We start from the raw sequence: 11,876 nt of genomic DNA on the forward strand, positions 1-11,876 counted from the left end.
ATATTGTACGCCCGTGAAAATTATATATAAATAAGACATAAGCGTATTATCTGCTTTCATGTCAGATTTTACCGACCTGTGAGCTGTAGTGTTTAGGTGACAAGCGACCTGCTCAAATATGATACTGTTGACAATATTGTACGTCCGTGAAAATTATATATAAATAAGACTTAAGCGTATTATCTGCTTTCATGTCAGATTTTGCCAACCTGTGAGCTGTAGTGTTTAGGTGACAAGCGACCTGCTCAAATATGATACTGTTGACAATATTGTACGCCCGTGAAAATTATATATAAATAAGACTTAAGCGTATTATCTGCTTTCATGTCAGATTTTGTCAACCTGTGAGCTGTAGTGTTTAGGTGACAAGCGACCTGCTCAAATATGATACTGTTGACAATATTGTACGCCCGTGAAAATTATATATATAAATAAGACTTAAGCGTATTATCTGCTTTCATGTCAGATTTTCCCAACCTGTGAGCTGTAGTGTTTAGGTGACAAGCGACCTGCTCAAATATGATACTGTTGATAATATTGTTCGTATATTGTATTGTATAGGAGACTAGAAGCATATAATTTGGCGAAAAAAAAAGAAAAAAAAACCAAGTAAGGTCATAGAGAATAGTTAAAAAAAAAGTGAACAATTATATTTTGCATTGCACAGCATTGGATATTAAATAACATACCCCCAAAAAATCTCTGCATTATGCGTTCTGTAAAAAATTGCCCTACGTGCCAAATTGCTGTGTCAAGTAAACATTTTCAAAGGCACTGTCGTACTTGTGTGTGCCGGGAAAGCGAATATGTGCGACCAAACTGTGCTCTAAGTGTGGAAAAATATTTCTATTGCCAACTTCAAGTTGTTGTTTTTTTTGACACGTATATATATTATTATTTTTTTTAACAGAGGAAGAAAGTCCGTGCTTCGGAAAACGCGATGATGTGCGTAATGATATCTTCCGTCTCCTGCATAGACTTGCGCCAATCTACTGTGTACCGTCTTCTTCCCTGCCTCGCCTCGTCCAGTTCGTCCAACCTCTCGTTCAATTTTTCCCCTGCAGCCGAAAGCAGAATGTTGAGATCACCGCACCTCAGGCCGCCGATCTCCCGAAGATGGTTCTTGAGAACCATTTCACAAGGGATGCAAAATTCCGGCGTTGTTCTTGCTATGATTACAAGTTTCCCTACATCCTCACAATCTCCGTTTACTGCGTGTTTAAATATTTTACATAGTAGCTCGGGCGGCAAATTAGTTATACGAGACATGTTGTTATTATTATTATTTTTCACTCTATGTTATTTATATACCCCACCCCAATTTTTGTTTCGTGTTCATGGCGATGGTGGTACCCAGTGCGGCGACCCGTTCACCCAGCGATGCGTCTCTGCTCACGAACCTTTCGAAAGCTGCGTGCTCTAACTTTCTGTCTGCTTCGTGACGTGCATCTAGATCCGTCTGCGTGGTGTTGTAAGCGATGTCGTGATTTTTGCATGCGGCGTCCAACGGATTCACACCCTTGTCCCCTCTCTCTAATTTTTTCTCGAGTTTGGTACCCGGTCCGCAGTACTGGTAGCCAGGTAAATGCATCTCAAAAGGTAACTTGTTACTTTTTGAAAACAGGCACCTGTACGTGCTCTCGAAAAGTTTGGAGCAATCCAAATACCAGCAACTGATGAAACTGTACGATGGTCTGGACATTGCAACGTTCGCCTCGGAAATAAAACCACTCGACGATTGTCGTGAAAATTCAGTCGTTGTGTTCGACGACGCCATCCTAGAAAATCAAAAATGAAATTCGCAACTTTTTCACGCAAGGTCGTCACAAAAAAAAATGGATTGCTTCTACCTAGCTCAAACGTTTTCCAAAATTCCAAAACAGTTAGTACGCGACAACGCTAATTTCATATGTTTGTTTCGTCAAGATCACACCAACCTCAAGCACGCGTACGATGACTACGTAGGCGGAGACATGAACTACAATCAATTTTCGGAACGCTGCTGCTCTACTTGCTGGAACGGTGACGATTTCGGATTCGCGACGATCGACATGACGAGGAAACCCAACGACGGAAAATACAGAAACAAAATCAACGACTTTCTAAACGTTGCAACGTTGTGAGAAACGACGTTTATTTATATAAATAAACGTCGTTTCTCACAACGTTGCAACGTTTAGAAAGTCGTTGATTTTGTTTCTGTATTTTCCGTCGTTGGGTTTCCTCGTCATGTCGATCGTCGCGAATCCGAAATCGTCACCGTTCCAGCAAGTAGAGCAGCAGCGTTCCGAAAATTGATTGTAGTTCATGCCTCCGCCTACGTAGTCATCGTACGCGTGCTTGAGGTTGGTGTGATCTTGACGAAACAAACATATGAAATTAGCGTTGTCGCGTACTAACTGTTTTGGAATTTTGGAAAACGTTTGAGCTAGGTAGAAGCAATCCATTTTTTTTTGTGACGACCTTGCGTGAAAAAGTTGCGAATTTCATTTTCGATTTTCTAGGATGGCGTCGTCGAACACAACGACTGAATTTTCACGACAATCGTCGAGTGGTTTTATTTCCGAGGCGAACGTTGCAATGTCCAGACCATCGTACAGTTTCATCAGTTGCTGGTATTTGGATTGCTCCAAACTTTTCGAGAGCACGTACAGGTGCCTGTTTTCAAAAAGTAACAAGTTACCTTTTGAGATGCATTTACCTGGCTACCAGTACTGCGGACCGGGTACCAAACTCGAGAAAAAATTGGAGAGAGGGGACAAGGGTGTGAATCCGTTGGACGCCGCATGCAAAAATCACGACATCGCTTACAACACCACGCAGACGGATCTAGATGCACGTCACGAAGCAGACAGAAAGTTAGAGCACGCAGCTTTCGAAAGGTTCGTGAGCAGAGACGCATCGCTGGGTGAACGGGTCGCCGCACTGGGTACCACCATCGCCATGAACACGAAACAAAAATTGGGGTGGGGTATATAAATAACATAGAGTGAAAATTAATAATAATAACAACATGTCTCGTATAACTAATTTGCCGCCCGAGCTACTATGTAAAATATTTAAACACGCAGTAAACGGAGATTGTGAGGATGTAGGGAAACTTGTAATCATAGCAAGAACAACGCCGGAATTTCGCATCCCTTGTGAAATGGTTCTCAAGGACCATCTTCGGGAGATCGGCGGCCTGAGGTGCGGTGATCTCAACATTCTGCTTTCGGCTGCAGGGGAAAAATTGAACGAGAGGTTGGACGAACTGGACGAGGCGAGGCAGGGAAGAAGACGGTACACAGTAGATTGGCGCAAGTCTATGCAGGAGACGGAAGATATCATTACGCACATCATCGCGTTTTCCGAAGCACGCACTTTCTTCCTCTGTTAAAAAAATAATAATATATATACGTGTCAAAAAAAACAACAACTTGAAGTTGGCAATAGAAATATTTTTCCACACTTAGAGCACAGTTTGGTCGCACATATTCGCTTTCCCGGCACACACAAGTACGACAGTGCCTTTGAAAATGTTTACTTGACACAGCAATTTGGCACGTAGGGCAATTTTTTACAGAACGCATAATGCAGAGATTTTTTGGGGGTATGTTATTTAATATCCAATGCTGTGCAATGCAAAATATAATTGTTCACTTTTTTTTTTAACTATTCTCTATGACCTTACTTGGTTTTTTTTTTTTTTCCGCCAAATTATATGCTTCTAGTCTCCTATACAATACAATATACGAACAATATTATCAACAGTATCATATTTGAGCAGGTCGCTTGTCACCTAAACACTACAGCTCACAGGTTGGGAAAATCTGACATGAAAGCAGATAATACGCTTAAGTCTTATTTATATATATAATTTTCACGGGCGTACAATATTGTCAACAGTATCATATTTGAGCAGGTCGCTTGTCACCTAAACACTACAGCTCACAGGTTGACAAAATCTGACATGAAAGCAGATAATACGCTTAAGTCTTATTTATATATAATTTTCACGGGCGTACAATATTGTCAACAGTATCATATTTGAGCAGGTCGCTTGTCACCTAAACACTACAGCTCACAGGTTGGCAAAATCTGACATGAAAGCAGATAATACGCTTAAGTCTTATTTATATATAATTTTCACGGACGTACAATATTGTCAACAGTATCATATTTGAGCAGGTCGCTTGTCACCTAAACACTACAGCTCACAGGTCGGTAAAATCTGACATGAAAGCAGATAATACGCTTATGTCTTATTTATATATAATTTTCACGGGCGTACAATATTGTCAACAGTATCATATTTGAGCAGGTCGCTTGTCACCTAAACACTACAGCTCACAGGTTGACAAAATCTGACATGAAAGCAGATAATACGCTTAAGTCTTATTTATATATAATTTTCACGGGTGTACAATATTGTCAACAGTATCATATTTGAGCAGGTCGCTTGTCACTTAAACACTACAGTTTACAGGTTGGTAAAATCTGACATGAAAGCAGATAATACGCTTAAGTCTTATTTATATATAATTTTCACGGGCGTACAATATTGTCAACAGTATCATATTTGAGCAGGTCGCTTGTCACTTAAACACTACAGTTTACAGGTTGGTAAAATCTGACATGAAAACAGATAAAACACTTAAGTCTTATTTATATGTAATTTTCACAGGGCGTACAATATTGTCAACAGTATCATATTTGAACAGGTCGCTTGTCACTTAAACACTACAGCTCACAGGTTGGTAAAATCTGACATGAAAGCAGATAAAACACTTAAGTCTTATTTATATGTAATTTTCACAGGGCGTACAATATTGTCAACAGTATCATATTTGAGCAGGTCGCTTGTCACCTAAACACTACAGCTCACAGGTTGGTAAAATCTGACATGAAAGCAGATAATACGCTTAAGTCTTATTTATATATAATTTTCACAGGGCGTACAATATTGTCAACAGTATCATATTTGAGCAGGTCGTTTGTCACCTAAACACTACAGTTTACAGGTTGGTAAAATCTGACATGAAAGCAGATAATACGCTTAAGTCTTATTTATATGTAATTTTCACGGACGTACAATATTGTCAACAGTATCATATTTGAGCAGGTCGTTTGTCACCTAAACACTACAGTTTACAGGTTGGTAAAATCTGGCATGAAAGCAGATAAAACGCTTAAGTCTTATTTATATATAATTTTCACGGGCGTACAATATTGTTAAGAGCGTCAGTTTCCGTAGAGCTCTCTTTTCCATCTTCCCTCTATACAGTGAAGCTGTAGAAGACACAATTAGCTAACCTAGCATACAACATACTTTCCTAATTAATATGGATATTGTCACACATTCCTCTTATTTTATACTGTTGTAAATAGAAAAAATTATGTACGGTAAATATTTTGTACATTATAGGGAAAAAATACAAAATATCCCCCAACTTTAATTCGATCCACTTCTGAATCGAATTTTTTTACATATTTTCACGCCGGCACATATGTTCTATTTTGCTTCTTTTACTTGCCTTGCTTAATTAACTCTCGCTAATTAGCATTTTTTTGGAAGAAGTCAAATAGAACAACATATGGCGGTATGAGAAATATGTAAATTAAAGAATATTTTAGTAATATAAGGGCCCTAGCAATTAGCTTCGTCGACTAAGAGTACTCTTTTAAACATCTTCAGCTATCGTATTACTACGTGAAGACGTTTAAAATGTTTGGGTGTTGAAAAAATTTGACCCGACTTTTTATTTCTATTGTTTGCTAATAGATGGCGCTAATAGTACCCCCTCCCCTCCCTCTCCCCTCTTCTCCTCTGCTATATAACAAATAGCACAAACATAAAAATCAAGATTTTGGAGAGCAAAACATAAAATTTGCATGCATCTGATGTCGAACTAGGAACTTTATCTTTCGGGGAGTCAACATTATTTTTTTACTCAGTCGTCATATAACATAAACACACACAAACATTCACATGTGCTTTTATTATTTTGTGTTCGGTAAGTACAAGTATATTCTTACATAAATTATTGTTTAATTTAATAAATTGTAAACTCGAAGCCTGCTATACTAACACGCCTTCTGTGTTTCATTATACTATTGAAAGCGAATGTTGCGTGCATACGGAAATAACACAGAAAAAAAAGCGGACGGAAGCAATTTAAAATCAGTAGAGCAAGATTAGTATTACGAGAACGTAAAAACATGTGCTTTCATTCAACTTCGAAAAATAAGAATAAATATGTGCATACAGAACACATATGCTTTCTTTTCACAGTTGTAAAATCATATAAATTGTATATGAAGTAAGTTACGGGAAGGCTCTTTCTTTTATGTCTGTGTATATGTATGTTGTACAATTAGGTACAAGTATTGTACAATTAGGTACAAATTGTTGTACAATTATTTCCCCCAGTTGCCCAGTTGGAGTTGGGGGCATAACACTGGTACTATTTGTTTAATATTTTATTTCAAATTCACTGTCAGAAACTAGTGTTGCCAGTTCCTGGATGTAGGTTTACCTACTCTGTTGGTTGTCACTGTCAAGCTTCCAGTATTCGTACAGCATAAAAAGCTATAAACCCCCTTCTCAAAATATATACATTGTATACGCCAAGATGCTCAATAGCCTAGCAACACATCATGAAAAAACATGCCAAGAGGACCCAGTGGGTTTATAAGTCAGTGCTGCCAACTCCTATTTGTAGGTTAGCTTAGCCTGTGAAAAATCATATAGTAGAATTTTTGTAGAGTGGGTAGGCAACACCAACAAGCATCAAATAATAATTTCGAGCCTCAAATAATAATTCGAGCCTTGTTAGTGTTGCCAATTCCTATTTGTAAACCTTTACTTTTTTTGGTTGGGCACCACGCACTCCTGGCGGGGTTATGGAGGACAGGAATCCTAAAAACAACAATTATTATTATTTTGTTTGTTTGTTTGTGTTATAATATAAGTGTGTGTGCGCGCGCGCATGTGTGTGTGTGTGCGTGTGTGTGTGGCACATCGTTCCCCCGAGAGAGGTTTACAAAAATCACGATATACGGAGTTGGAAAATTACGATATGGCGCATTCGCTTATTACTGTTGCCAGCCATAAATCTCTCTCTCTCTCTTCATCTTACAGCAACGTTGGCATCTCTATTTTTTTTTAGTTGGAAGTAAATTGCCAACACACTCTAGTTAATAATGCTACATATTATACACACACACGCACACACGCACGCGCGCGCGCGCGCTTGTGTTGCCATCCACCCACCCACCTCTCTCTTTTACGGCAGTACCAACTCTCCTTGTTTAGTATATGTAGGTTGGCAAAAATTGCTTTATGTACTGTAAACCAACCCTCAAGCAAAATTGCCAGCTCCTTGTTTTAGGTTAGGTTAGATCAAAGAAAATTGTAGGTAGGTTGTCGGTTGTTTATCTCTTCCCTCTCTCTCTCTCCTCTCTCTTTTTTTTATAAAAAGCTATGGCAAAACCACCAGGTTGGCAACCTTGCTTTATGCACTGTAAACCAAGCCTCAAGCAACATTGCCAGCTCCTTGCTTTAGGTGGTTAGACCCAAAAAAAAAAACCTTGGTGATTTTTTCGAGTAAGGTGTTGGCAATACTGCGAGAAAATAAGACTTATGCCTTACAAGAGCAAACCATTAAGGCGAGCCCTCAAGCAAGATTGCCAGCTCCTTGCTTTAGGTGGTTAGACTAAAAAAAAACCTTGGTGATTTTTTCGAGTGAGGAGTTGGCAACACTGCGAGAAAATGAGGCTCATGCCTTACAAGAAAAATCCATTAAGGCGAGCCTCATTTTCGGGCGCAGTAGCGGCCCGCTCCCACTACTATCGTCTGAATCTGTGATTCATTCTGCGTACAACGGTATATCTTTCATATCTCTAGGGCATTTAGTTTCTGAGCTATAGTCATTTCAAGGTACCGCTGCATTTTGAAGCTTGAATCAGTGGCGTGCCCACCATTCCTTTTGCGGAAACAACTCAAGTTACATTGGTCATACGACAATGATGCAAATATTTTTCTGTTTATTACATGCCAGCGATAATTTCTATGTGCATTTTGAAATTTTCATATCCTTTTTTTCGGGGGCAGGGGGGGCGAACCCCAGTTTTAAAAAAAAAAGTATTTTCAGGGGATTTCCCCCCTTTCCCCCTCCATATATACGCCGAATGTGCATAAATTATATATCGTCTGAATCTGTGATTCATTCTGCGTACAACGGTATATAGTTCATATCTCCAGGGCAAGTAGTCTCTGATCTAAAGTCATTTCAAGGTATACCGCTGCATTTTGAAGCTTGAATCAGTGGCGTGCCCACCATTCCTTTTGGGGGTACACCTCAATTTACATTGGTCATACGACAATGATGCAAATATTTTTTTGTTTATTACATGCCAGCGATAATTTCTATGTGCATTTTAAACTTTTCATATCCTTTTTTTCGGGGGGCAGGGGGGGCGAAACCCCATTTTTTAAAAAAAAAGTATTTTCAGGGGAATTCCCCCTTTCCCCCTCCATATGTACGCTGAATGTGCATAAATTATATATCGTCTGAATCTCTGGTTCATTCCGCGTACAACGGTATATCACTCATCTCTCTGGGGCAATTAGTCTCCGATCTACACTCATTTAATTGAAACTCTGCATTTTGCTCAAAATCGACTCGGGCACCAAGGGGGTTACATGTGAAAAAGGCCTTGGGACTCAAAATGTAAAACACTGAGAGCATCTGTCAGAATTAAAGTTTGCGTGTAGTGTGCTTCACGAGCGCGGAGCAAAGCCCTGGCACAGCACTCTGCCGAGTAAATAGAAGCCTCTGACTATAAGGAAAATTGACGTACAACATTGTATCAACGCACATAAAAGGAACAGCCTACTCGGTCGGCATCTTTGGAACCGTCTGTGTAAATAAAAGTGTATTCGGGCCATAATTCTTTGTAGTATTCATGTCTACCGAAATCGGTATAATTAATATTAGGAAGAGGTGCGGTGAGGATCGGTAAAGTGTAAATCAAAGGAGATGTACATGTGAAGCTGAGATGGTAAGCGTCTCGATCAATATTGTAACAAGACAAGAAGAAAAGTCGAGGGCTAAAGCGATCGAGGGTTAAAGTTTCGTTCAGTTGTCTTTGAATGGCGAATACGGTATTGAAGGGGTGAGGGTGTCGTTCCCATGTTTTCAATATGTAGGGGAACCTGTCCTAAAATGACATACCTTGAGTTTCTCGTTACTGCCGCAAGGGGCAGTACTTTTCAGTCTCTGATTGTGTACTGTAGTAGACAACAAAGAACCTGTGTGAGTGGCGGTGCCATTGTGTAAAGAATTCCGGAACAGGAGCCTAATCCTTAAATACAGAGTTGTAAAAGTTTGATGCCAGATTTCTACAATTACAATAAGCGGGCCAAAATTTGTATAAATAAGGTAAGGAATTAGTTATATTGTGCATATTATAAACCCATTGTAAAATCTTACAAGTATTCATAAACGCGAGCATTTACACACCTGTTTGAGGTTATGACAGAGGGTAAAATGACATACTCTTAACTAGGATAAAATGACAAAGTATGTCATTTTACCAGAGTAAATATTTTTGTGGACCTACACATTTAATAGGAATTCTATTATTGCCAAGGCGTAAAATATGTAAGTGTTGAAAGTTGTTCATTGTGTAAATAATACCAGTAATGGCTACAGTTAATTAAATAAATCACTATTGCAACTGAATTATTGTAGATATTATGGAAAGCAGACTGAAGATGTTTTCTTTTATTATTACTTTAGGCTACAGAAATAATGGTTGGAGAGTACGTAAGAAAAACTGACAGACAGTCATGGCATAAGGACAGTATGCAACGTGCTATAAATTCAATAAACAATGGAGAAATGGGTTGGCAACGTGCATCCAAGACATTCTGCGTTCCCCAGGCTACGCTGCAGATGAGAGTGTAGGGGGAAAACAAGCAGGTGGTTGGAGTTGATAAAGGATTAGGTCGTTACCAATCAACTTTTCCGCCAGTAGGAAGGTGGGGCCCAGCCAGGAATTGATACACCTGAAACTGCGGCCAAATCATCATCATCTCCAGCTTTGACTCCTGTAACCGAAATTGCACAATCTTTTCCTCCGCCATCTGCAATGCCATCACCTTGTGGTACCAGATCTGTAACTGCAACTTCATTACCCTCATTGCTCAGACCAATCGACATATCACCACTACCCTCTACGTCCCAGGCCAGGTCCTCCAGAAAAAGGAAGCATGAGGGACCTTATGTAGACCGAAGTGTAGACCAAAGTTGCAGAGAAGAAACTATTAGAATCAAGACGGGCAGCTCGACAAGCCAAGATTAAACTTCAGTTTGATGATAATGACGATGATGATTCTGAGCTACATGATAGTGATGACGATGCGCCATGCATCTATTGCAACGACTTATTCAGTCATTCGAAACCTAAGGAAACATGGCTGAAGTGCATACAATGTTCAATGTGGGCGCACAATGAGTGTGCTGGAGTACCAAAGACATCAAGGACATTTACTTGCGATTTATGCAAGTAAAAAGTTTCAATTACATGTTATATGAATGGGTATGTAAGATGCAATTACGTGTTATAAATGGGTATGTCATTTTATCTAAGTACCTCAGGTAAAATGACACACTGTTGCATTTTTCAAAAAACCTTTGTAAAGAGCATATAACATAACATATATTATTTTTAACTGTACCATATAAAAGGTAATGCTTTGAGTTCTTAATATGTAAAAAATAAACAAAGAGTTGCAGTTAATACACTTGCTACAGCATTTTTTCCTTACCGTATGTCATTTTAGGACAGGTTCCCCTATTTCATGGTAGAGTATTGGTATCTGATGGAGAGAGGCGGTTCAGTACTCTCTCCATAAACGCTAGCATTGGGACTAGATGCCATTAAGCCGAGACAAAGACGGAGTGCCTGACGTTGTAAAATATCAATTTTTTGTAGCCATCGATCAGACATCCCGCTCGATACGGGAGCCGAATAATCAAAAAGTGAACGAAAACAACTCTTATAAAAGAGTAACATTTGGTATTGGCAAGCCCTTTTAAAATGTTTAACAATTTTTTCCCTCTTGTGAGCAAATATGTAAGATGTGGTTGCCAAGTTAATTTACGATCAAAATGAATTCCTAAGTATTTACAGGTTTGAACCACCGGAATTTGTTGTAAATGAGTTAAATTGTTAGGATAACGAGTAATCATATACGGATTGAAAATAATGATCTGGGATTTTTCCGGGGAAAATGATAAACCGCGTAGCGATAATTGGTTTCGTAATTGAAGGATAAAGTTGCGTAAGTCTAAGATGCCTCTAGTGGCATCTGATTGATTGATTGATTGATTTAATTTATTTTACTTCGCGTTTTGTGCCTCTAGGCTAATTTGCGAACATGGGGATGAGTGATGAATTGATGAAATTGATGAATGGACATTCACAAACAACCAAGCCCGACCGGGATTCGAACCCGGGACCCTTGCTAGTGGCATCTGATGTACTATTATAGAAACAAAAATCATCTGCATATTGAATGATATGATGATTAGAATTTAATGTTTGATGTAAGTATTGTGTATATATATTAAAAAGGATTGGACTGAGTGGGGAACCTTGTGGGACACCACTCCGGATTAATCGCGGTCCCGTGACATTATGGGGAAACCAAAAAACTAATATGCGTTCTTGATATAAATGCCATATTGATTGTGCTACCACCGGATGAATATGAAGAGTATCAAGAATTTGGTGTAATATTGGAATTTGAACCGAATCATAGGCGTGAGCAACATCGATGAATAAACTAAAGCAATATTGTCAGTAGTGCAGGTGGACCAGTTGAC

This window comes from Lepisma saccharinum, chromosome 28, assembly GCF_977018435.1.
Source record: "Lepisma saccharinum chromosome 28, izLepSacc3.1, whole genome shotgun sequence".
Lineage (NCBI taxonomy): Eukaryota > Metazoa > Arthropoda > Insecta > Zygentoma > Lepismatidae > Lepisma > Lepisma saccharinum.